We start from the raw sequence: 27,125 nt of genomic DNA, 5'->3' as shown, positions 1-27,125 counted from the left end.
AATGAGGAAGAAGAGGGAGAGAGGGCTCTCAGCAAGAGGCCTTATCCATCTTGGGTTTTCCGGGACCATTTCTCTGACCTCAACCTAAGCTAGGATCAATGTGTACATCATCTACAATTTACGAAGGAGATTCACAAAACTGCCACCTCTTGGAACCAGACGTGCAGCCTCAGAGCAGAGTGAAGACGGTGCTAACTGTGGGTATGGAGGTGGCCATGGCCCTAAATTTCTTTGTATTGAAATCCCTGCAGGCAGAACAGGTGATATCACTAATATATCCCCGTTTACTGTCCATTGCTGCTGCAGAGAGATGACAGATGCTCTTTATGCCAGAAGAGGGGAATTCATTGTGCTGTTTCTGAACAGAGAGAAGCAGGTAGAGTACACAAATAAAAACAAGAAATGCTGGAAATACTCAGCAGATCTGGCAGCATCTGTGGAGAGAGAAACAGAGGTAACGTTTCAGGTCAGTGACCTTTCATCACCCAGACCTGCTGAGTATTTCCAGCATTTCTTGTTTTTATTTCAGATTTCCAGCATCTGCAGTATTTTGCTTTTATTATGTACAGGTTGATTAAACATGTGGCTTTGCCAGGACAGTGAGCTTCGCCATCGACTACACACATGTAGCTTTGTGAGTGCCACATCTTAATACTGAGATATACTGCAACTGCAAAGGTTACCACTCACTGAATGTGTAGTCAGTGTGCACATCATGCTGATGAATGCCCGCTATCCTGCCGGAAGTCATTCTGCATCAGTCTGCTGATCCATCAATCTTCCAGCCACCATGTCAAAGCAGAGAGTGGTTACTTGGTGACAAGGGCTGTACACCCTACAGGTAGCTCATGACTCTGTTCCACAACTAACATGCGACCAGCAGGCATATTATGTGAATCCTGCTGCCATGAGAAACTTGATCGAGCAGACAATTGGGTTGTTGAAACAACAATTCTGCTGCACCAACCACTCTGGAGAGCCTTCTAGTACTCAATGGAGTGTTGTCTGGATTCATGCTGGTCTGCTGCATCTTCTACACCTGATCGTTTTGATGGTATAGCCCTTGCCACCAAGGATTCGGCGACCACTTCAGGAGGAAGAGGAGAAGCAGGAGAAGAAGAGGAGGAGAAGAAGGAAGGGAAGGGGCAGCTGGCACATCCATATTCTGGATGGCCTGTCCATGAGTGCCTCATTTGACTCTGGTTCCATGAATCCAACCCAGATCCCCATTGCACAACAGTACCACAGCTGACCATCTGCCTGTTACAGAGAATAAAAGCATCCTCTTGGTCACAATCCTGAAATTAAAACCACCAGAAAACAAGCATTCTGTACCAACTTTATCCAACAAAACATTCAATATTCCATATAAAAGTCAACTAATCACCTTTGTACATTCCCTTACTGCCTGTCTGGTGAGTGCATTTGCCTTGCCTACTGCTCCCACACAGCGCTACCCTAGTGGCTGCAGCATGGCTGGTGGAAGGCTGCTGACTTTTAGTGGGGAAGACTGCAGATGGCCTTGCAGGATGCCCGGTCTGGGTCTAGAAGGCCCAGGTCCAGACTGCACTATCACAGCATGGGTGGCAGCAGTCTGGGCGACAGGCAACTGCAAGGCCACTGGTGGAGAGGCAGTGGTGGGAGCATGAATGCTGTCATCCCCAGTGTGCTACCTCAGCAATATGAGTATTATGCTGCAGCACAGATTGCTGGACTGCTGTGAGACACTGAAAGCCCCTTTGAGCACTTGTGTCCACAGGCATGATGGCAGCAGTAAGTGTCTGTTTGGCAACAAGCTGAGACTTCATGATGTCAGTCTGAGCTTCCACTGCAGCATTCGGATGTTGGGTGGCTTCTGCTTGTGCTGCGGTGGAAGCTGAGACATGGGCATCACATGCTACATCATGGTCATATCTGCTTGTGCTCCCATGAAAATGGCCATGCTGGAAAGAATGGGCTCCAAGCTCTGTGTGAAGCACTTTGCCAAGTTGGAGCCATTGCCAAGTTGGAGCCAGATTCTTCCATGCTCCTTGACAGTGACAGCAGGCTTTGATGCAGGTCTGCCAATGTACCAAACATTTCTGTGTGTATGTCCTTCACTCTTTTTCTATACGCCACCAATGTTCCTTTTAAGCTGCAGCTATGCAGCAAGTTGGATGGTACTGCACAGTACACTCACAAGTTGTCCCCTTTAAAAAACCACACATGCATGGCCACACAAAAAAATTTAAAGGTACGACATATAGGAACGAAGAGGTTGCACACAACAAAAACAAATTGGCAGGGATATTGTACCTGGTTCCTGGGACAAGTGATTGTCTTATAAGGAGAAATTGAATAGGCTAGGCCTATATTCCCTGGTGTTTAGAAGAATGAGAGGTGATCTAATTGAAACATATAAAATTTTTAAGGGGCTTGACAAAGTAGACGCTGAGAAAATGTTTCTCCAGGCTAGGAAATCTAGAACATGGGGTCACAGGCTCAGAATAAGCTGTTGCCCATGTAGGACTAAGATGAAGAGAGATTTCTTCACTCATTGGGTGGGAAATCTTAGGAATTCTTTATTCAAGAGAGCTGTAGATGCACAGTTGTTGAGTATGTTCAAGTCTGGGGCCAATAGCTTTTGTGGTACTAAGGACATAAGGGATATATGGGAAAAGTGCAGGAAGGTGGAGTCTACTCTCAATCATCAACAAAGTAATGGAAGACATCATTGACAGTGCTATCAAGCGGCAATTATCCATCAATAACCTGCTCACCACTGCTCAGATTGAGTTCCTCCATGGGCACTAAGCTGCTGACCTCATTACAGCCTTGGTCCAAACATGGACAAAAGAGCTGAATTCCAGAAGTGAGGTGAAAGTGACTGCCCTTGACATCAAGGCAGCATTTGACCGAGTGTGGTTGAAGTTAGTGGGAATCAAGGGTAAAACTCTCCACTGTTTGGAGTCATACCTAGTACAAAGGAAGATGGTTGTGGTTGTTGGAGGCCAATCATCGCAGCTCCAGGACATCAATGCAGGTGTTCCTCAGGACAGTGTCCTAGACCCAACCATCTTCAGCTGTTCATCAATGTCCTTCTCTGCAAATTAAGGTCAGAAGTGGGGATATTCGCTGATGATTGCATAGTGTTCAGAGCCATTTGCGATGACTCAGATACTGAAGCAGTGCATGCCCACATGCAGAAAGACCTGGACAACATTCAGGCTTGGGCTGATAAGTGGCAAGTAACAATCATGCTACCTAAGTGCCAGGCAACGACCATCTCAAACAAGAAAGAATCCAACCATCTCCCCTTGACATTCAGTGGCATTTCCATCACCGAATCCCCCACCATCAACATCCTGAGGGTTATCATTGACCAGAAAATTGACTGGACCAGCCATATAAAAACTGTGGCTACAAGAGCAGGTCAGAGGCTGGGAATCCTGTGGTGAGTAACTCACCTCCTGGCTCTGCAAAGCCTGTCCACATCTACATGGCACAAGTCAGGGTGTGATAGAATGCTCTCCATTTGCCTGGATGAGTGCAGCTCCAGCAACACTCAAGAAGCTCAACACTGTCCAGGACAAAGCTGCCCGCTTGATCGGTACCACATCCAACACCTTAAACGCTCACTTCCTCCACCACAGTGGCAGCAGTGTATAACATCTACAAGATTCACTGCAGCAACTTAACAAGACTCCTTCGACAGCACCTTCCAAAGCCACGATGTCTACCACCTTGAAGGACAGGGCAGCAGACATATGGGAACACCACCACCTGCAAATTCCTCTCCAAGCTACACCATTCTGACTTGGAACTATATCACCATTGCTTCACTTTCAATGGGTCAAAAACCTGGAGCTACCTTCCTAACAGCACTGCGGTTGTATCTACACCACATGGACAGCAGCAGTTCAAAAAAGTGTCTCACCACCTTCTCAAGGCCAATGAAGGATGAGCAACAAATACTGGCCTTGCCTGTGATGCTCACATCCTATAACAAATAAAATAAAAGCCATGATCTTGTTGAATGGCAGAGCAGGCTGAAAAGACCAAATGGTGTACTCCAGCTCTTATTTCTTATGTTCTTATATCCTTAGGGCTAGACTGTTGGCATTGACCATGACAGCTGCCCACTCCCGCTGTCTTCTTAATATCTGCCCAAAGGGCCTCCTAGCCTTCTGAGGGAAGAGGAACTCTCTCTTCCTCTGCACCAAGGCTTCCAGTGCGACATCGGAGAATCTTAGGGCAAGCTCTCTGGCCTGTTGCACCATTTTTCAAGGTTATTCTTGCTCATTAATTCCTTTTTCACCACTTTCAGTCCTGCTGTAGTCAGAATGCACCCCATCTTTAAGAGATGCAGGCTAGCTTTAATTGGTGCCAAACCCTCACAAACTTGGGCCCTCTGCTGAGGCATGCACCCACTCAATAGCATGTTCAGCACTGGGCAGTATGCCACTATCATAATTAGTAGGCAGCACGAAGCTTGCATGCTGTGTGTATTACTTTGAATGGGCACGGGTTAATCGTGCATTGCGATCCCTGTGTTTGTTTTCAGAGGCTATCAAATTTTGACCCTATAAGTTTTCCACACATTTGCTCATCATGCCTGTGCCAGCTCTTGGTTTGACACTCAAAATGCACTGCTTTGTTCCCATAGGTATTTTATGTTGAGTTTTGACTGGGTGGCAGCTTGTATGGAATCCCTTTTCAGTGACAACACAAAGTTTCTCTGCAGTGACAGTATCAATACAGATCGATTTCCTCATTTTATAATGTCATAAAAGAAGATTCTGCATTAAATGTTTCCGCTCAGACTGACTCAGATCAGTAGTTTTAAAGACACAAGAAAAAGAGGTAATGCTCAGATAATTCATTTTATAACAATGAATTATATAGAAGTTAAAAAATTCATAAGCACTAAGTATACCAATGTGTGCATCTAAAACATCTCAGGCTACAAATTGGTCTGTACCCATTCTGGGGCATAGGGGTCACGATCCGCCTATACCCAGACCTGCTGAAGCAAGCAACATTGAAACTTCATGCTGCCTCCTCATTAAAATGATTCTCGCCTGTAGACCAGCACGACCCACTCTCTGGCTGGCTGAATGCTCAACAGGGGGCCTAACAGCGTGCGAGGCTAATACATGTTCCAGTTTGCCTTCAGCTCTTAAAAGCAGTCTGTCCCTCTTAAAAAGGGAGCTGCATTGACTGAAAGGAAGCTGCTGCTGAGTGCTACTACTGCAATTGGAGACAAAGAAAATGGAGCACCAAGGCAGAGAGAGGTAGCCCAGGTTCACAGATGTGACACTGGAGGCCTTAGCCATGTAACTAAACAGAAGGAGAGAGGCCTTGTCTCCATGAGGGGTCCAGAGGCCATCAAGGAATTCCCTCTGAAGGGAATGGGAGAAGGTGGCAAGGGAGGCCAATGCAGAGTCTTGTGCCCAGGACCTGACAGTAGTGCCGGAAAATGTTCAATAACCTCATGTCGGTGGTCAAGGTCAGGGAAAGTATCTTCAAAGGACATCTCCTACCCACCACATCACCAACCTTTCATGCTGCTCAATGCACCACACCCCCATCACTCATCCTTCAGCCGTCCCTAACAGTCAGGACTCAGGCCTTACATTCACACACCCCACCTCACCCTCAGCCTCACACCCACCTTTCAATGCCTCCATATACCTCCAGCTATTCACCCATAACGGACACATCATCCAAACACAGTTCAACACAATCACGGACATTATTCCCTCTCTCATGTAGGACAAGGTAGCACACAATAGAAGGGAGCAGAGCAGAGGTAGTGGGGGACAGCCACGTCTACATCTCCCGAACTGTACGGAGGAACTGGTGCTCTGCATCATTGGTGCAGTTGTGACAGAGCATGTTGTATCCAGTGTTGCTGAGAACATTGAGGATGATGGTTTGTTACTGCTTTAAGGCCTTTCTCAAATCCCACCTCACCCTCATGAACTGCAAGCTGCAGATGGTGTGACCATGGACCACTTGCTTCCCACTCCATCCCTCCCCCTCACCCCAACCCTCCCTTTCTGATTTTCTGCTTTCAGATACCCCAGAACTGCCCAGCCACAGCAGACTCAGGATGAAGAGAGACAGTTGTGCACAACATCTCCCAGGAAGAAGCACTGTCACTTGATCTGACACTCACAGCCACCAGCTCAGATACTGGCACTTCATGAACCTTGAAGGCAAGTATAGAGTTGGGATCTGCTTGTGGTGTGTCACCAGGCACGAGAGGGCTGCGGCCAGGCCGGGGGAAAGGATAGCTCATGTACCAGCTCATGGAAGGAGGTCGCAGACGAGTTCAGCGACAGAGGACTCAGCTGAGGATGTCAATAGGGCAGCCCACAGGAGGATGCTGGTGAACATGCACATTGGGATTCTTGGTGTATTGGCAGGCCAGCCAGCCAACCTTCTGTCACTGTCAAGGACTAGGGAGGAGTCCACCAGAGCTTGGAGCCCATCATTTCCCCTATGGAAGCTCATTGAGAGCATTTGCAGATCCCGCCATGATGCAGCATCTGATGGTCGATGTCTCAGCTTCTATGTAGCACAGGTGAAAGCCATCCAACCTCTTAGTGCTGCAGTGGAAGCTCACATGAAGGTTGAAATCCATGTTTTCTGCCCTGCAAGCCCAGCTTGGTGCCACGCACACTCAGACTGTTTCCATCATGGCTGCGGATCTCAGTACTCAAAGGGGCATGCAGGCTTTTACATCAGTCCAGCATTCTGTCCTCCTACAGATTACTAGGATTGATGTGATGCCTCCCCACGGAAGTGGAAGTGGCCCCCTGGAAGTGGCATTGAAACCATGGAACACAAACCTACTGCCCTCTCTCAATAACAGCATTCATGCCCCCAGCACTGCTACTCCCCCAGAGCCCTTGCTGTTGCCTCTCAGTCGGCCAACCTAGACTGCTGCCACCTGTGCCCAGGTGGTGCAGTCTGAGTCCAGGCCCTCAAGGTCCAGAGCTGCTGGAGGGTGTCCTGCAAGGTTATCTGTAGTCTCCCCAAGGTAAGTCAGCAGCCTTCCACCGGCTATGCTGCAGCCACTGGGTTAGCACTGCGAAGGAGCACTACGACAGGCAAAGGCAGCAGCAAGACAGGCACCAAGGGAATACACAAGGGTGAATAGTTTAGTTCTGTTTGGATAAGTGGATGGTGGTTTTGGTAAGATTATCATTGGTAACTTTTATTGATGGTTCTTGGCCACTGTGATGCGGCATCTCAGTTGGATGGTAATGTTCAGAATGATAGAGCCATCATGGTGAAGGGAAGTTTTCCTATGGGAAGTGGAGTCTGAGCAGCCAGTCTTGGATAGCCCGTCTGGAGCGAAGAGGTCCCAGATACGTCCTGCCTTTCTCCTCTTCTTCCTCCCCCTCAATCTCGTCCTCTGCCTTAGGTGTCCTTTGTGTGCCTGGTGCCAAGGGCTGTGCCCGTGGCGATGTTGTGGAGGACGCAGAATACCACCAAAAACTTGGAGACATGCTCTGGCGTGTACTGGAGAACTCCTCCTGAATGCTCCAGGCATCAGAAGCATGGTTTCAACATGTTGATGATCTGCTTCATGATCCTGGTGACTCCATGGCTTTCATTACATGCCCATTATCCTCGTGTGGTCAGGTATAAAGGGCTATCCCTTGTCCCCTAGATACCACCCTCTGGTTATTCTTGGAGGCCCAAAGATGGCAGGAATGATTGACTGCCTCAGAATGAAGGCATTGTGGCTGCTGCTAGGATAGTGGGTATTCATCAGCATTATGGCATTACCAACATTTTGGTATACCAATGCACATTGATGGAATGGAAGCTCTTGCGGTTTCTGTACCTCTCCCTGTTGACATGGGGGTTCCACAGAGCTATGTGTGTGCAGTCAAAGGCTCCATGCACCATCGGGAATCCTGCTACCCTGGTAAAGCCACATGCCCTCTCATCTGCTTCTCCCAGCTTAAACAGAACACAGTGTAATCATCTCTCTTTGCATCTAAGGCTCCCATGTAGTCACTTCTTAGATGCAGATATGGACAGTGCACTGAGAGATGTTGGTTATGTCAACTGCTCCCACCTGGAATGATTCGGGCGCATAGAAGTTTGTGACTGTGACCTTTACGGCTACTGGCAAGTGTTATCCTTGCCCTTGTGTGAGGCTCCAGGTCTTGTTGAAGGAAGAGCCACAGACCAGTGATCACCTTCTTATTGAATTTGAGTCACCTCAGGTATTGCTCCTGGGTGAGGTGGAGTTATGAGAAGTGCTCTCAGAAAACCAGTAGGTGGTAGAGTCTTCTGTGTAGAGCCGCCTCCTCCTCCTCCCTCTTCCCAGACCTTCCCCTCTTTGCAGCCTCTGCTGCATTTCTCAGTTCTGTTGCAGAGGCACTGCAACTTCAGCCCCCATACCTCTTGCAGACCTGGGTGGCTAAATCCTCTGCTGTCCCTGCCCACCAACAGACCTCCAAAAACAAACCACAGTACTTCCGTAAACTTCACCACAGCAGAGGTAAGTCAAAAGCAACTCACCTTCAACTACCTGTCCCTTTAAATAGCATGAGTGGGGGTTTCTGTGTGCAGCTGAATGCATGCTCAGCTGAGAGTGATTAGCTCAGGCGTTCAGTGACCCACACAAGCCAGACTTGAAAGACATGTGTTATGCTCACATAAAGTGCAGCAATTTAATCGATAGGAACTCACCCTGAAGAGATATAAAAATGGACCTTTCTTTTAAAAAAGTGAACAATGTATTCCAAAATGGCCACCAAAAGTTAAAAGACCTGACTTGTATATTCAAACTGTCTACTGGCTGGTACAAACAAAAGAATATTTTCAAAGCTAAGAGGTGTCAATTGCACCCATCCTAAACTACCCTGAAACATTCCTGAATTGAACAGGTTCTACTGAAACAAAGAAAGTATGAAGTGTCAACATCATAACTGGGTTATACTCTTCCTGGGCCATTGTGTGATCACTATGAGGGAGAGACCAAAGTGTCTCCTATCAGAATCTGATGTGACAAACTTTTTACCTTGAAAAGGCAGCCTTCAAGGCCTCCTAGTAAATGTATCGCTGTCTGTTTATTTGACAAATAAAACACCAAAGGAGTTAAACCCTAATAACAAAAAATACTTGCGGTGGTCAGATGGGAATTGAATGGTAGGAATCGTCCACCCCCCTCACCACATGGCCATAACACACGTGTCAAATCAGCCAGATGGGCTATATCTTTTTGTGTCCTCCTCACAGCATACATTCCCACATAGCTTTGTATTGTCAGCAAACTTGGATACATTACTCTCGGTCTCTTCATCTAAGTTATTAATATAGATTGTAAATAGCTGTGGCCCCAGCACTGATCCTTGTGCCACTCCACTTGTTACAGCCTGCCAACTTGAAGATGCCCTGTTTATCCCTACTCTCTGCTTCATGTCCATTAACCAATTCTCCATCCATGCTAATATATTACCCCAACTCCATGAGCCCTTATTTTGCATATTAACCTTTTGTGTGGCACCTTATCAAAAGCCTTTTGGAAATCCAAGTATGCTACACTCCCCTACTAGCTGGCAGTGCAGCCCATGCCATTTCATGCCTTCAGGGCTTCTGTAGTGTGACCCTAGGACACACATACTAACTTTGTACCTGTCTTTTTATTGTAGGTATCGTTGATGAATGAGATATGACGTGGAAAGTTAGTCCAGGTTGTCCAATGTCATAATCAACATATTTTTTTTACAAGTTTTGAGTCAACAGGAATAAAGTTGGATTAGAGAATTGCAGTATCAAATAAAGCTAACTCCATCTCTGAACACACCAATAGTTAATTGTGTTTTGATATTCTGCTTTATTTTCTGTATTATAATAAATATTATCATTGCAAACATGAGATAACCATTGTACATGGGAACTGTAGGATTTTTGGATAACAGAATGCTGGCTGTCATCGCCAAGGTGTTAAATGCTGAGGTGATGTCTAAATTAGCTGTAGTTCATAAAACAGCATTATTGGATGCAGACATTGCCAGCATCCAACAATTACTCCTGTGTCAAGAATACAATGTTCAAAATGCGAAAGATTGATGAGAGTGGAGTAAAGTTATAAGCATTTTAAAGGGGGACTTGAATACTTGAAGACATGTCTGGCAGAAAGTCTGTACTGTGCCTAGAGTTATTTCCCTTTAAAAAGGGAAGTGAGAGAACTGAGGAATATTTCTGAACTCAAAAAAGAATGTAATGATTTGAGTGTGATGACGGAAAGTGCAGATTAACTTGTGTTTCTTCAGTGAGAAAATTCCTACCAAGATCGTGGCCGACTTCAGAAAAGGGAAAGCTGCTCTGTCCAAGAGCTACCACTGTTAGGATCTCACCAGAATAAATATAAGGTGATGTTGAAGTGCTGCTAGAAAAGTGTATCCATTGGAATTTGTTTGTGAAATCAGAAAGCTTATGGGGGCATTTTTCAGTATTGTGTTCAGGTGCTAAAGAGCCGCCGAGGTGGCCAAGGTGGGTCTTGAGCTGAAATCCTGGTTTAGCCCACGTTTAGTGCAGGACTTGCTAAAGCAGTTGTGCTCGGAATGACCACCCAGAGGCTTGTTAAGGGGCTGATTTCCACTTAGAATCCCTGCTAGCGCTTATTAAAGGAGGCATCATGGCATTTTGGTGGCTTATGCTTGACTTAATGCCCCCTCCTAACAGCAACCAGCTGCTTGTATGTAAACATGACATTAATGCCAAATTTTAAAGGAATACTTACCATTTCATGTTCACTTGCTGCTGGAGCTGTGAGACCTTTTGTCACACTTTGTCAAGATTTCCCCAACACTGAAGCAGTGTTTATTCTGGAAATTCTCTGAGGACTTCACCTAAAAAGAGTAAGTGCTGTGCTACTCCAACTTATAGAAACCTTATAGGACTCATTCGGAAAAAGGGGGTATCTTGCTAGGAGCCCTCTTTGGTCTGGATGAGGAATGGATGGAGGACATGAGGCTAGGCAGAGCAGCACCAACTGCTGCAGGAGTCAGGGACAGGAGGGCGAGGTGAACAAGGTAGCGTCCTTCTCCCCTGTGGGTACAGGACATCCCTCCTTCCCTGGACTTCTTCCACCAGGACCTCCAGTGCCGCATCTGAAAACCTGTGTGCCTTATCCCTCAGTCCTTTCACCATTCTGCAACATACCTCCGAGTGGAACATGCTCTTCAGTGGAAGTGGGTGCAAGGAGTCACCAACCAATCAGCACTCTCTTCTCATATAGTACAAATTTGTTGCTTTTCCTTACATTGGTATTCTTGTGAATTGACCTGACGAATGCAAGACGAAAAGCTTAAACGAAATGTCTCTCTTTTCAGCAATACTAAATCAGAACTGTGTTTACTAATGGAAAAAATGCATTATGGAAATTCTATTTTAAGTTTCAATTATAATTAAATAGATTACCTCCCTATCAATTCTGAATAGAGTATTATTATGTAAGCACAATACTATAATTTCTTTTTCTGGCTTACTGCAAGAAGCTAGCACAAAACAGAGTCTGTATTGACTTCCCCGCATTTTGTTTTAATTGTTGCTAGCAGGCTGAACCACAAGAGGGCAACAATATTAGAGTCTTATTTAACTCTTTATCCTGTCAGTCCTGAAAAAATTCTCCACTTGATGGCAGTACCAGAGCTTTGCCAGTGAATACCAGTTCAGCATATGTAGTTTGGGTCTTGTATAGTCACAACAGGTAGTTGCAATTTTCAGTGGAAAGAAGTACTTTTGTAAATAGTAGAGGGAAAGATGAGTGCAGATAGATTTATCAGATAAAAATTAATCATTTGGAGGAACAGCATATACATAGATAGCGATAAAGCTATCTAGGTGTTTTGAGGATGCCAGTTGGCTCTTCATAAGACTCCAGACTTGACATATTTATATATCATGAGGTCGAGTTCACCCAAAATCGGCCAAACCAGCATAAAATATCCAGGAATTTCAAGCACAAGTTATGTCCAGCATAAATCAAGTTTCTGCAATCTTTTACTTTGGTTTAAAAACATCATGTTGAAAATTGGCCACACCTACAGAACTGATCATGACCCCAGATTAAATTAATCAGCATGACATGTTTCTGCCAATTGCACCTATTTGCACCCCGTTTGAGGAGGCCTTTCAAATTAAGCTCTCTTTTGAGAGGCGAAGGCATTAGATGTGGCTCATCCTCTATCAGCACTCATGAAGGTTTAAATAACAAATGATATTGACAGCTATAATTGTATGTATTTACGTAAATTATTACCCAGGAGGATTCTTGAGTTACCACTTATCCCCAATAACATGATACCTTGCAGATTTGTAGTTTTATCACAATAAGTGGTTGCATATAATGCAGGAAATTATTTTGCCCTTTCCTGTTCTGAATAAAAACTCTCACAACCTGACTAAGAGTTATGCTACAAAACAAGAGGCCTTCATCCAGTTGATGCAATTGGGGGTCAGTATCATTCTCCTGCCCTTTGGAAATTAAGCCCAGTACATGCCTTAGGCTGTTATTGTAACACAGCCTGGCACATGCACTGAATTAAAGCAGTCATGAGAATAAATTGTATATGATCAGATTCAATTGAGATCATCCTGATTCAGACTGAAAATGACATTCATGGAACCTGCAGTGTTGATTGTAAAACCCAAATCCCGGAAATTAAATATATACACTGGGCTGGATTTTATGCAGGAGGCAGGGCTCCAAACACCAGGCCAAAAGGTCAGGAGGAGCCCCGCCTCCGCATTTTTCTGACCCCAGGAGCAATCCTCCAATCTTATGGGGTCAAAGTTTAAGGAGGCGGGATCCCCTTCCCTTTAAACACTTAATAGGGATGCGGATACCACTCCCAAAAGCTGCCAGCCAATCACAGGGCCAGCAGAATGAGCAGGGCCACCGGGGGCAGTGGTCACTGCTGGTACTACAGAGGCCTCGGACCCAGGACCAATGCTGGAACGCTGGACCATAGGTAAGTGAGCGGGGTCGCCGAGGCTGTCCAGAGGGCCCCGGCAAGGCAGGGTGGGCATTAGGTTGGGGGAGGAGGGTCCCGTGGGCCACAAATTGCCCACAAAGGAGGCCACCCCCCAACTCCCCCGAAGCCTGTAGGGAAGGCGCCTCAAGATCCTAGCAGCGACAGGAAGAGGCCCATATTTGGCGCGAGAAGGCTGTTGTCAGCCCATCCCACCCCCAGAGAATCGGAATCAGGATTCCCGGCCTCGGGCTGCATGGGGTGATTCTGCCCCAGTTCTCTGGCACCCCTGCCTTGAAACCCGCATCACATGAACACAAAATCCGGCCCAATATGTGTTGAGTCTGGACTGCTACCTTTTTCTTTACCTGTGACTATAATACCATATTTATATAACAGAATTTCCACCAGCTAGCAAAGCAAATGCACTGACTGGCACTGAAATTATCAGGCTATCTTGTGCAGTATGTGTATATTTACCACATACTGGGATGAATTTGTGCCTTTGGTCAGAGAGCTCCTCATGCATTCTGTGGTTACTTTGTTGTCAGAATGAGAAAAAAAAACTTTTCTCAATTGCCCTCTAGGTAAACACCTGCTGTGGTTCTGGGCCATGCAAACCTTGATCTTTGGTAGATTAGCTGAATTCAGCTGGAGCTATAGTAGAGGTCTGGTAGTTGAACCACAGAGGAGAAAGCATAAGGCACCGTTCTCTTTCTTGATCCCTATCCATTGACTCCTGCTGGAAAGTATTCAACTGTGGATGTTGAGGGAGGACATGATAGCTGTGGCCAACCAACCCTGTCCCCTATCTGACTAGCCTTCGAATATAAAAGCAAAATACTGCAGATTTTGGAAATTCGAAATAAGAACAGAAAATGCTGGAAATACTCAGCAGATCTGGCAGCCTCTGTGGAGAGAGAAACAGAGTTAACGTTTCAACTCTGTTTCTCTCTCCACAGATGCTGCCAGACCTGCTGAGTATTTCCAGCATTTTCTGTTCTTATTTTATCCTTTGAACATTGCTGCTTATACTGGAATATTGAAAATGGCCGTTTGGGTAACTTATCAGAGCGTTTCTGGCATTCATAGAACTGTACCTGTAATATTGCTTGTTTCCTTGGTGTGCGATCTATTTTAAGACTCACAGAACTACAAGTAATATCCAAAGAAAACATTGGTTTTTATTATAACCTAACTAGAACATATATATACAGTTACTGCACAAGCCACATCTAAACACATCTTACCCTATTGGGCTACACCCACAACTCCCTGGTCATGTGTAACAAAACATGACTTCCTCCACTGACCTTCACTTACAGCTCTTAAGGTGGTCCACTCTTAAGGTCATCCCACAACATCCCCCTTTTTTCCAAAGATAAAAACATATATACCATAATCAATGATGTTGTGGTTCAGACTAACTATACATGATTAAAACAAAACTTTATTGACAAGTGAGGAAGTTTAACACTCTCTATAATGTAGAGAAAGTTTGCATATTTGTCCCGATCTTGTTCTCATAAACCTCTTCCCAGAGCTGAGCTCGTCTTGATGACTCGTCTGAGACTCTGGTGATTAGAACTCTGGTTAGCATGTTCTTCCTCTGTTCTCATAGCCTCTGAATGCTTATCTTCACACTTTGTCTTTGAATGTGTCCATGATGCCACAGGGTTGTCACATGTAGCGTTGTCATGCAGTTCTCTTAGTTGACTTCGGTTCCGTCTGAGAATTGTACCATTGGGTGTCTGGACCTCATACATTCTGGGCTGGTTACATTTCCTAGAAATCTGCAGGATACCAAGTTCCTGACACATGATTGAGGACTCTGACTTTCTGTCCTCGCAATGGAGGTAATTCTGGTCCTGCTTGCCTGTCATATGATGCCTTCATCTTCCCTTGTTTAGAAAGCTTAGAAAAATGATGACTGGTAACTTCACCAATCACCAGCAATCCGTCTGATCTCCAGATACTTGCTGCAACAAACTGAAGCCTGGGGAGAGAGTCCCGGTCATATTGCTTCTTCGTGTCAAGACTCGATACATTTGACCTGGACATTTTGTACCATCTTCGGGGCATTACTGACTTCATGTATCATGACAATTCGTAGACCTTGATATATTGGAGGTTCTGCAACAGCTGATCCAGTTGTGTCCACGATATAAAACATTCGTGGTCGTCATTTGTAGCTCCCATAGCTGCACTGCAAGGTTATTGTTCCAATGCATTTGACTGGAAACCATTGTAGGCAGTCAACCTAGCCATGGTGGGTCATACCATAGATGCCCATTTCTTTAGGTACATGTCCTTCAGTATATGGATGGGCAGAATATTTGCACTTGCTCCCATGTTGATTTTTACTGAGCATAAGCTTGGCACTCTTCTGCGGACATCCAATCCTGATCGTGGTGAATGCCTCAGATTGCATAATAGCATTGACATGTTGATCCAGGTTAACTATGTGAAATGCTTGCTTGCTGTTCATACGAATGCATTCTTCATCCATTTCCTCCTGACAATCTGTCTCTCTGCTGACCTGATGGTAGCTGCTTGGGCTTTTGTTGTTTCTTGGCATACTTTTTGTTGCATTTTTTAAAAATTTTATTTTTTATTTAGAGATACAGCACTGAAACAGGCCCTTCGGCCCACCGAGTCTGTGCTGACCAACAACCACTCATTTATACTAATCCTACATTAATCCCATATTCCCTGCTACATCTCCACCATTCTCCTTCCACCTACCTACACTAGGGGCAATTTACAATGGCCAATTTACCTATCAACCTGCAAGTCTTTGGCTGTCATCCTGTTTTGCAGATGTTCTCTCTGCATGTGATCTGCCAACATTCCTGTGTGCAGTATCTGAGTTCGGCCTTCTGCACTATCTTGCCCAATGTCTTTGCATGCCACAAGCTTTGCACTGGTCCTGGTTTGCTGGACAACTACGAATTGGATGAGTCAGGCCACATTTGTCACAAGGCTTAGCAGACTACTGAGCTTTGGTTACCATATAAATTGTTGTAGCCGCCTGCAATGGCACCCAGCCATGATTTCCTTCCATCATTGAGTAGTGTATCTAAAGTGTGCCCTTTCTTCTTTTCTAGTAGGTCTTTTTGAAAGGCCTCTCGTGTGGTAGATGTGATTACCAGACCTATAATCCATTCTGACAATTCGATATTTGTGAAGTCACAATATTGAGCTTTGTCTCGGCACCTTGCAACAAACTGGTCATTGGACTCATCTTGCCTATGCCAGTAGGTCATAAGCTCAAGCCTATGTACTTGTAAATTTACCTTCACCTTGAGTTGCTGTTCCAGGAATGTCCATAGCTTGCTCGGATCCTTCTGATCCTCAGCTGACAATTCTGATGTATTGATCCATTGTAGGCCCTCGTTGCCCAGCGCGATCTTAATCTTGATAGCTTGTTTCTCTGGTTTGCTTACTTCTTGATCCTGGAAACACTGTTCCATTCGCTTTCGAAACAGTTTAAATTCAGATGCGATATCCAAATTCTTCCGATCTATAACTAGATATTTGAAAGCCATTGTTTTAATGATCCTGCTTTTTTATAAATATAGGACTTTTTTACAAGTTTTCTTTTTCACGGGTACATTTTTTTTCTTGTTGAGACAGATTAGTTTTCTGCAGGCCTGTCCCTTTCAAAGTGAGACACCACAGCTGCTTTCTGTTTGCACAGCTCAGGTTTTTTTTAAACTGCGAGATAGCTTTGTTCTCTGCAGCTCGTTGCACCTTGTAGTTCCATCAGCTGCCACAACCAGGTTCTCTCACTGTGCTATCAATCTCCAGTGGCACCGTTGAGTTCTCCCTCTCTTTTTGGCTTAGGCCCTGCCCATGAAACAAAAAAATAGGAAAACTAAAACAGTAATGACTTCAATTGTACTCACAGAGTTTTAACACCTCCTCGGGTCCTCTCTGTAGCTTAGCTCGCTGCAGTGTTGTGGGGTCTCCTGCCAGCTGCTCTCCAGGATCTTCAGCCACTACATGTAAGCAACCTGCTGTTCTCTGTTAGTGTGTTCTTCAGAAAAAAATGTAATTTTTGGTGGTCTTCAGAAAAATATATCCCACCGCTGCCACCACATAATATTTCTTGTTCCTTTGGTGTTTGATCTATTGTATCACAGAACTACAAGTAATATTCAAAGAAAACATGGGTTTTTATTATACTTTAACTAGAACATATATATACAAACTGATACTGCACAAGCCCCATCTAAACACACCTTACTCTGTCGGGCTACACCGACAGCTCCCTGGTCATATGTGACACAACATCACTTCCTCAGGTGACCTTCTCTTACAGCTCTTAAGGTGGTCCGCTCTTAAGGTCGTCCCACAACAGTATCCACCATCAGTCAGCACCTTCCAAAACGAACTGAATTTAGGGCATTATATCACTTAGACTTCTAAAGTGTGCTCAATGCATATTTTGCAACAAGAAGCTATTCAAAGAAAATGAATTCAAACTGAGCTAACATCAAAATCAGAAGCACTGCAGGAGTTACTCTTTCGTAGTCAAGCTGTCCCTGACGAGTATAACAATTTTGTTTGGACTAAGCATGCAAACTTTGTAAAAAGTTTGTTTTAAAAAGAAGCTGCTCGAACCTTGTTTGGGGAGTTTGGTGAACACCATAGAGCATTTGTGCTGACACAGATGCTTGCTTGGAATTTCCAGGGTGGGTTCTTCCAATCTGCTGCCATAACTTTGACGGACAATCAGCAAAGCCCCAGATAGATGATGGAAATGGCTAAAAACAGTTCCATATCAAGTCCCCAGTAAAACCATTACTCCCCCTCACTTTGGATGTTCCTCTTGTATGGCCCAATCTCTGCTCCCATAAGTCCAAGGCACACAGACTTGAAAGGATATGGCAGACAACTGGTTTAGCCATCCACCAACAGATCTGACTGGACTACTATTGCTCTCATCTGCTAAAACTGCTCACTATTCCAGAATGATCCTGGATAACTGTCGGCTTCTTTCCTCCATTGCAAACCGTCTTGTTAAACTCCTCTCCTCTGTCTTCTCCACCCTCACCTCCAACAATAAGTACAAGAAGCTCATGCATTTCTTTGTTACTAAGATTGAGACCATTTATCTGGCTTCCTTTACTGCTCCCTCTCTTCCACTGTGCCACCAAGCCAAATTTCATCTAAAGATCCCCCCTGCCCTAGCCCTGAGCTCACATCTTTCTCTATAGTTTCTCTCCTGTCTCCCCTCATGCCTATGCAAGCTCATCTTGTCCCTGGAACCTATTCCCACTAAACTGCTGACCATCCAACTTCCCCTCCTGGTCCCCATGTATTGTTAACAATTTTCTCTCTTCAGGTGTTTTCCCTCACTCTTTTAGATCCGGTGTCATCAGCCCTCTCCTCAAAAAACAACCATTGACCCCCACTGTCCTTGCAAACTACTGCCCCATCTCCAATCTCCCTTTCCTATTCAAACTCCTTTAACGTGTTGTTGCCTCCTAAATCCATGCCACCTTTCCCAGAAGTCCACATTTACATCCTTCCAATCAGGTTTCCGCCACGACCACAGTACCGAAACAGCTCATCAAAATCACAATTGACATTCTATGCGACTGTGACAAAGGTAAACGATTCCTTCCAGCCCTTCCAGACCTGTCTGCAGCCTTTGTCTTGGTTGACCTCTGATACCTCTCCACTGTTGTCCAGCTGGGTGGGACTACTGTCATCTGGTTCCATTCTTATCTATTGAATCACAGCCAGAAAATCAATTGCAATGTCTTCTCTTCCTGCTCCTGCATCATTACCTCTGTTGTCCCCCAAAAAACTATCTTTAGCACCCTCATATTTCTCATCTACATGTTGATCCTTGGCGACAGCATCCAAAAGCATAGGGTTAGTTTTCACATGTGCACTGACAACATCCAGCTCTACCTCACCACCACCTCTCTCAACTCCTCCACTGTTGTCGAATCATCAGACTGGAGACGGTGGTGTATTGGTAATGTTGCTAGACTAGTACTCCAGATGCCCAGGCTAATGTCCTGGAAGGCATGAGTTCAAATCCCACCATGGCAGATGGTGGAATTTAAATTCAATTAATTATTTTTAAAAATTGATTAATGAAACTCTGGAATTGAAAGCTAGTCTCAGTGGGCGGCACAGTGGCGCAGTGGTTAGCTCCGCAGCCTCACAGCTCCAGCGACCCAGGTTCGGTTCTGGGTACTGCCTGTGCAGAGTTTGCAAGTTCCCCTGTGACCGTGTGGGTTTCTGCCGGGTGCTCTGGTTTCCACCCACAGCCAAAGACTTGTGGGTTGTTAGGTAAATTGGCCATTGTAAATTGCCCCTAGTGTAGGTAGGTGGTAGGAGAATGGTGGGGATGTGGTAGGGAATATGGGATTCATGTAAGATTAGTATAAATGGGTGGTTGTTGGTCGGCACAGACTCGGTGGGCCGAAGGGTCTATTTCAGTGCTGTATCACTCTATGAAACTACCATCAATTGTTGTAAAAACGCATCTGGTTCACTAATGTTCTTTAGGGAAGGAAATCTGCCATTCTTACCTGGTCTGACCTACATGCGACTCCAGACCCACAGCAATGTGGTTGACTCTTAACTGCCCAGTAACAGCTGAGCAAGCCATTCAGTTCAAGAGCAATTAGGGATGACCAACAAATGCTGGCCTGCCAGTGACCCCCACATCCCATGAAAGAATTTTTAAAAAGTACCAGATGAGCAGAAATTTCTTTCAGTTAAATATTGGGAAGACTGAAGCCATTGTTTTAGGATCCTGCTCCAAACTCTGTTCTCTAGCTACCAACTCCATCCCTTTCCCTTGCAACAGACTGAGACTAAACTAGTTTGTTTGCAATCTTGGTGTCATATTTGATCCTGAGTTGAGCTTCCGACCACATATTTGCACCATCACTAAGATCGCCTATTTCCACTTCCATAGCATCACCCAATTTCACCCCTGCCTCAGCTCATCGACTGCTGAAACTCTTATTCATGCCTTTGTTACCTCTAGACGACTATTCCAATGCACTCCCGGCTGATCTCCCATATTCTACCCTCCCTAAACCTGAGGTAATCCAAAACTCTGCAAACCATGTCTTAACTTCATCAAGATCTGATCACCTATCAACCCTGTACTCGCTGACCTACATTGGCGTATGGTCAAGCAATGTCTTGATTTTAAAATTCTTACCCTTGTTTTCAATTCCTTCCATTGTCTAGCCCCCCCTCCCTATCTCTGTCATCTCCTCCAGCCCTACAACACTCCGAGATATCCACGCTCATCTAATTCTGGCCTCTTGGGCATCCCGATTATAATTGCTCCACCATTGCTTGTTATGCCTTCAGATGCAGAGCTGGGCTGAGAAGTGGCAGATGGAATTTAACCTGGAAAAGTGTGAAGTGATTCATTTTGGAAGGTCGAATTTGAATGCGGAATACAGGCTTAAAGACAGGATTCTTGGTAGGGTTGTTAAGAAGGCGTTGGCTTTCATTAACAGGGGATTGAGTTTAAGAGCCGCGAGGTTATGCTGTAGCTCTATAAGGCCCTGGTTCAACCACACTTGGAATATTGTGTTCAGTTCTGGTCACCTCATTATAGGAAGGATGTGGAAGCTTTAGAGAGGGTGCAGAGGAGATTTACCAGGATGCTGCCTGGACTGGAGGGCATGTCCTACGAAGAAAGATTGAGGGAGCTAGGGCTTTTCTCATTGGAGCGAAGGCGGATGAGAGGTGACTTGATAGAGGGGTACAAGATGATGAGAGGCATAGATAGAGTGGATAGTCAGAGACTTTTTCCCAGGGTGGAAAGGGCTATCACCAGGGGGCATAATTTTAAGGTGATTGGAGGAAGGTTTCGGGGAGATGTCAGAGGTAGGTTCTTTACACAGAGAGTGGTGGGTGTGTGGAATGCGCTGCCAGCGGTGGTAGTAGAAGCAGATACATTAGGGGCATTTAAGCGACTCTTGGATAGGTACATGGATGCTAGTAGAATGAAGGGTAGGTAGTTAGTTTGATCTTAGAGTAGGTTAAAGGTTCGGCACAACATCGTGGGCCGAAGGGCCTGTACTGTGCTGTACTGTTATATGTTCTATGCCGAGGCCCTGTGCTCTGGAATTCCCGCCTTAAACCTCTCTGTCTCGCTACCTCACTTCCCTTCTTTAAGACACTCTTTAAAACCTCCTCTTTGACCAAGATTTTGATATTTTGCTTAGTATCTCCTTACATGGCTCGGTGTCATATTTTGTTTTATAATGCTCCTGTGAACTGCCTTGGGCTGTTTTATTGTGCTAAAGGTGCTATCTAAATATATCTTGTTGTTGCTATTGGACACAGCAAAGGAGCTGGATTCCTCCTTTGACTCCTTAATTTCACCTGCCACTGTTAGCCTTTTGCCACAAGAGTGGAAAGCACCAAACATTGTATGCTAGAAAAGATTAAGGTTATGACATGATGGTCCTGAATTTCCATGGGGTTTCATGAGTGGTTCATAGGAACAAAGGAATTCTTAGACCATCTGGTAGTCATATGATACAACGATAATTGAGCTGGGCTGAGGGCCCTTGGAAACTCCCTCAACATCTCCAAAGGCATTAAAGTTGTGTTAATATTATTGCTTTGCCTCTGAGGAGAATCAGCAGTATGCAGTATTAGAATATAATTTTTTTGCTGACTTTAGAACTTGTATGGGTGGTGAATCTGTTCTATATATGGATTATAATTCACATGTAGTGCTGGCATTGCACACCATTGAATTTTTCACTACTGCAAGTAAAAATAAGGAACTACAGAGAAGGCTGGAAACCCTAAGCATGAAAGAAAGCATTCTGGTTTTGTATTATTGTATCCATTTAAATTGTCCTTCCCTGCCTTTTCGTGGTCTCAGTAATAAAACTGCTAGACAGTAGCAGGATTCTCTCCTGGATTTATCCCAGGCTTGAGAGATTTGGCATGAGGTCACCATAGACACCAGACCATTGGTTTAGAAATCTACACTGATTCAACCTGCCTTCTGGGTCTTCCTACTTAATTGCACCAGATTAATGTGCCAATAACTTACGCAAAATATATTAAACATCATGGGCGCAAAACTCATTCTCCCTGATTTTTGGGTGCAGGAACCATGATTTACGATGTGCCTGGTCCATTGGAAATGAGGTGGGTAAGGCACAAAATTTGTCAATCCACCTCATTTTCCAAGATTGTAGTGTGGCCATGAGCAGCTCCCACCTACCTCCATTTCTGTGCAGGCCTCATTTGTGTGCTCCAGGGAACTGAGTAGTGCTGGGAAGAAACCATGGCTGGAATTTTAAGACACACTCCTCCCACCCTGAGAGCAGTCTTTGGGGTGGGTGAGGTGGGGGGGGGGGTGTGGAGGAGAGGGGGAGGTCATAAAATCTAGTGGGATGGCGGGAGTGCCACTGCTTCTGTGTTAAATTCCAGCCCAAGTGTCCCCGGCAGCCTTCTCTTTTTAAATGTGCAGACCCTGTAAAAGGGAAGTTCCCCAATGCACTGAAGGCTGATGGATAATTGTTTTACCATTAAGGGACAAGAAATGGCACACCAAGGGAAGGAGAGAGCTCCCTGCTTCAGTGACACCACCCTGGAAGCCGAGAGGTGACCAGGAGATCATGTTTTCTGTGGGGAGGGTGGGGGGGTGGGGCAGGAAACCCACAGGCCTAATCGTGAGGGAATGGAAGCATGTGGTGAGTATAGTCAATGCCAGAGCGTGGCACCAGGAAGCTGGCAGCAGTGCTGCAAAAAGTTTAATGATGTCACTCGGATGGTCAAGATGAGTGGATGCATCTGCACATCACATCTGTCACCCACGACACCACAGACCCTTCACATTGCTCAATGCACCACACCCCATCACTCGCCCAGCAGCATCTCCTGGCACTGAGGACTCACCCCTAATGCACTATACTTGCACTATACCTCACCCTCAGAAACCTACCAATGCTTCCAGCCTCACACTCACTTCTCGCTTCCTGCACATACCTCCAATTATTGAACTATGACAGGCATATCATCCAAACACACTGAAGCACAGTCACTGACATTCTGCCCTCTCTCGTGCAGGAGAATATTGCTCAGAACAGGTGGCTGAGGCAGATGACTCATGGAGGACAACCAAGAATCCATCCCCTCAGCACCCTCAACCTTGTTGTATCCGTCTCTGCTGAGGCCATCCTGGATAACAGTGATTTGCTGCCTTCTGTACCTTCTCCACTCACTCCTCACCCTCATCCTGAAAGGTGCCATGAAATGGAACCTGCAGATGGAGTGACTGTGGACCTTCTGCTTTCCTTACAAGCCCCATCTTCCCTCACTTCTTACCTTCCCTTATGTTTCTGTGCTTTTAGATAGCCAAAAACTGCCAGCTGCTCAGCCCCTGCAGCCTCAAGTGCAAGGGTGAGAGGACAAAGAGTGCTCTGTGGAAGAAACACCGTCACTCATGGCCACCAGCTCATTGCACTAACATTAGAGGCTTGTTTAAAGTCTGGATTTGCATGTGGGCAGTCACCTTGCGTGAGTGGGATGCAGCTAGGCCGGGGACTAGGACAGCTCATGTGCAAACTCCCTGGAAGGCAAGGCCACATACCAGTTCTACTGCAGGGGACTCAGAGGACTCGAGGGGTGAACTATAGGGAAACGTTGGGTCAGAATTGTGGAACTCCCACCCTAACAGCACTGTTGGTGTACTTACACCACATGGACTGCAGTGGTGCAAGAAGGCGGCTCACCACCACCATCTCAATGGCAGTTAGGAATGGGCAATACATTCTGGCATTGCCAGTGATGCTCACATCCCATAAACAAATAAACAAAAGTGCTAATGAGCATGCATACCGAGATGCTCGGTGCTTTGGCAGCCCTGCCAGATAACCTCCAGTCACTGGCTAGGAGCATGGAGGAGTCTCGTCCATCATGGCAGAGGAGATTGTGGACTTCCATGACAGCACTACCAGACCAATCCATGATGGAGCGTCTGCTGGCCACTGTCTCGGCTTTCACTGCAGCATAGGCGGAGGGATTCCAATGTAATGAGTGCTGCAGTGGCAGCTCAGCCAGAGGTCCTGAGATGCCTGGCTGCTGACATGTAGGCTCAGATTGCAACCATCCAGGCACTGACAGCTGCCATCGTGGATATGAATCTCAGTGTCAACAGGCCATACAGGTTCTCACAGCAGTCCGGCAATCTGTGCTTCAGCAGATTACTAAGATTGCTGAGATGCTGCCCTGGGGGAGTGGCAGTGACACTGTGAAGCACAAACCTACTGTGCACTCTAAGGATAACAGCATTCATGTTGCCGCCACTGCTACTCTGCCAGTGCCCTTGTTTTTGCCTCTCAACCAGCCAGCCCAGAATACTGCCACCCATGCCGAGGTGGTGCAGTCTGAAGCCAGGCACTCAAGGCCCAGAACTGCTCGAGGTCGTCCTGCAAGACCATCTGCAGTCTAGTGAGACAGAGTGCTTAACTTGAGAATTTGGTAAGTGTGGGAATTCAGTGCAGTGAGGGAGGAGGTGCTGCTCTGGTCTTTTACAAAACAAGGAGTGATCCAAAGGAGGGATCCAGAGACAGTGTGGCCTGAGAGCTGAAGAGCTGAAGTCGAGAGGCATTAATTAGGTGAGCAGGTAGCTAATTGGTTCGTGAGTTTTAAGTTTTTATTCCTTTCTAAACTGGGGCAGTAGTTTAATCTGGTACTGGGGAGATATAAGTAGTGTATTATATTTGTAGCTTAACTAGTTAGCTCAGAACTAAATTAAAAAGCAGAACCACAACAGTAATAATCTCTGGATTTGATTCTTGGGGCACTGGCACCAGTACTGGGGAAAGAGGGAGCTGTACCGTTGGGACAGCCTTCATCTGAACTGCGCTGGAACCAGTGTCCTGGCGAATCGTGTAATGAGGCTTATAAGAGAGGTTTTTAAACTAAATAGTTAGTGGGGGAGGGTCCAGGTTAGAGGAAATTTAGAAAGTTAACAAGAAAGGACAAGGCAATAGTGTAGGGTAGCAATACGGGTAATGATAACCAGAGTGTGACAGGAAGGGACAGAGTGTACAAACATAAGAGTGCACCAGCAAATAAGGTCAGAGTAGGGAAAAATGGTAAAAAGACAGAATTAAAGGCTCTTTATCTGAATACACGCAGCATTCATAATAGGATGGATGAATTGATAGCACAAATAAAAATAAATGGGTATACTATAATAAGCATTGCAGAGACATGGTTGCAAAGTGACCAATGCTCAGAACTAAATATTCGAAGGTATTTGACATTTCAGAAGGACAGGAATAAAGGAAAAGGAGATAGGGTAGCTCTGTTAATAAGTGATGAAATCAGTATAGTAGGCAGAAATGATCTTGGTTCAGAAGATCAGAATGTAAAATCAGTTTGGGTGTAGATAAGAAAGTCCAAAGGAAATAAGTCACTGGTGGGAGTAGTTTATAGGCCCCCGAACAGTAGCTACCCTGTAGGACAGAGTATAAATCAACAAATAATGGGGCTTGTAGGAAAGGTCCTGCAATAAACGTGAGCAATTTTAATCTTCATACGGGTTGGATGAATCAAATTGGCAATGGTAGCCTGGAGGATGAGTTCATAGAGTTTATTAAGGACCATTTCATAGAACAATATGATCTGGACCCAACCCAGGAACATGTTATTTTAGACCTGGTAATGTGTAATGGGACAGGATTAATAAATGACCTCATAGAAAAGGATCATTGAGGCAAGAGTGATCATAACATGCTAGTGTTACGACCAAGGCGGGAGGACTGTTAATTCAGTCCCACTTCTCCACAGATCACAGCACATCAATAAGTTTTCCCACTTACCGAAACAGCCAATTAGATACTCTATTTGTCCCCAGAATTAAGCACACCATCAAGCTTTCTTTAATCAACAACAAAATTAATCGTTTATTAAAAAAGAAGTCTTAACCAATAATGAAGTATACCTATATATGAATTGAGATATTAAATCTCTTTATTTTTTCCTATCCCTCATGCACAATCATTCAAAAACCGGTTAGCCAGGAAAAAACGGGATTTTGGTTTACAGCTGTTTTATAGGAATAAAAAAAAATTTAGACTGCCATGATCTGGAAGGAAGTTCTTCGGATTGGCAAAGTGTCCCAAAGTCAAATAGTTGGATGCCACTCGGTCTTTCCAGGTGAGATTGATGAACAGTCTGTGATGCGAAGGGGTTCAAAGAAGACTTCACATAGGTCTTCTATCAGGGTGTAGCATATTCGATGCAGAAGTCCTTTTTTAAAGATGCAAGATTTCTGCAAATTCAGGATTTCTTCGAAAATGCAGGAGGCAACAGTACCACTTCCTACAAGTTTTTGCTTTTCAAGAGCAAGAATTCTTTACAGAGAGGTAATATTTTTCTGGTTCCTTCTTCTGATCTCCAGGCAGGTCAAAATCAAATTCTAATTGCCTGCTTTAGTCCAAAACCACCAGCTTTAAAACAGTTCAAAAATGAAACCAAAATCTTCTAGAAACAAGTCACATGCCAAGTCACAAATTCACTCTTGTCACTCAAAGGGTAGCTCTGAGGTCAAACCCACTGCTGGTTTCCTTGAAATTACCTGATTTCCAGTATTTGTTTACTAGTCAAAAACAGGAACCTCTCGTTGACCCTGCCTTCTTTCCAAAAGCATCCAAAGTTCATCTATCTCCAGGTGTCTCAATGTCCACTGAAATCCTTTACAGTTTTTAAAAATATAAACTCCCAGGTTTTAATACAAAATGGAAATCCTCGTAACAATAGAATTTTACATTTAGTTTGAAGGTGAGAAATTTGGGTCTGAAAATAATGTCTTAAACTTAAGTAAAGGCAATTATAAGGGTATGAAGACAGAGTTGGCTAAAGTGGACTGGGAAAATAAAAGGTAAGACAATAGATGAGCAGTGGCAGACATTTAAGGAGATATTTCATACCTCTCAACAAAGATATATTCCATTGAGAAAGACTCTATGAGAAGGATGCACCATCTGTGGATAACTAAGGAAGATAAGGATGGTATCTAATTGAAAGAAAAGGTATACAATGCTGCAAAAATCTGTGGTAGGCCAGAAGATTGGCAACATTTTAGAAACCAGCAGAGGATGACTTAAAAAA

General features: G+C 45.0%; 1 protein-coding gene across 1 annotated transcript in view; it reads left to right on the top strand.

The window, feature by feature from the left end:
* The window catches only part of LOC137377681 (uncharacterized), a 49,178-nt gene extending 39,432 nt beyond the window's left edge, over positions 1–9,746 (top strand). Inside the window, exon 4 of the mRNA XM_068047597.1 lies at positions 9,660–9,746. The gene's annotated coding sequence lies outside the window, so the exon portion shown is untranslated. The remainder of the gene's footprint in view (positions 1–9,659) is intronic.
* Positions 9,747–27,125: the final 17,379 nt, after the last annotated feature.

The sequence above is a fragment of the Heterodontus francisci genome, chromosome 15, assembly GCF_036365525.1.
Source record: "Heterodontus francisci isolate sHetFra1 chromosome 15, sHetFra1.hap1, whole genome shotgun sequence".
NCBI classification, from domain to species: Eukaryota; Metazoa; Chordata; class Chondrichthyes; order Heterodontiformes; family Heterodontidae; genus Heterodontus; species Heterodontus francisci.
Note: the sequence above shows the minus strand (reverse complement) of the source record. Positions and strands in the feature narration are given on the sequence as shown.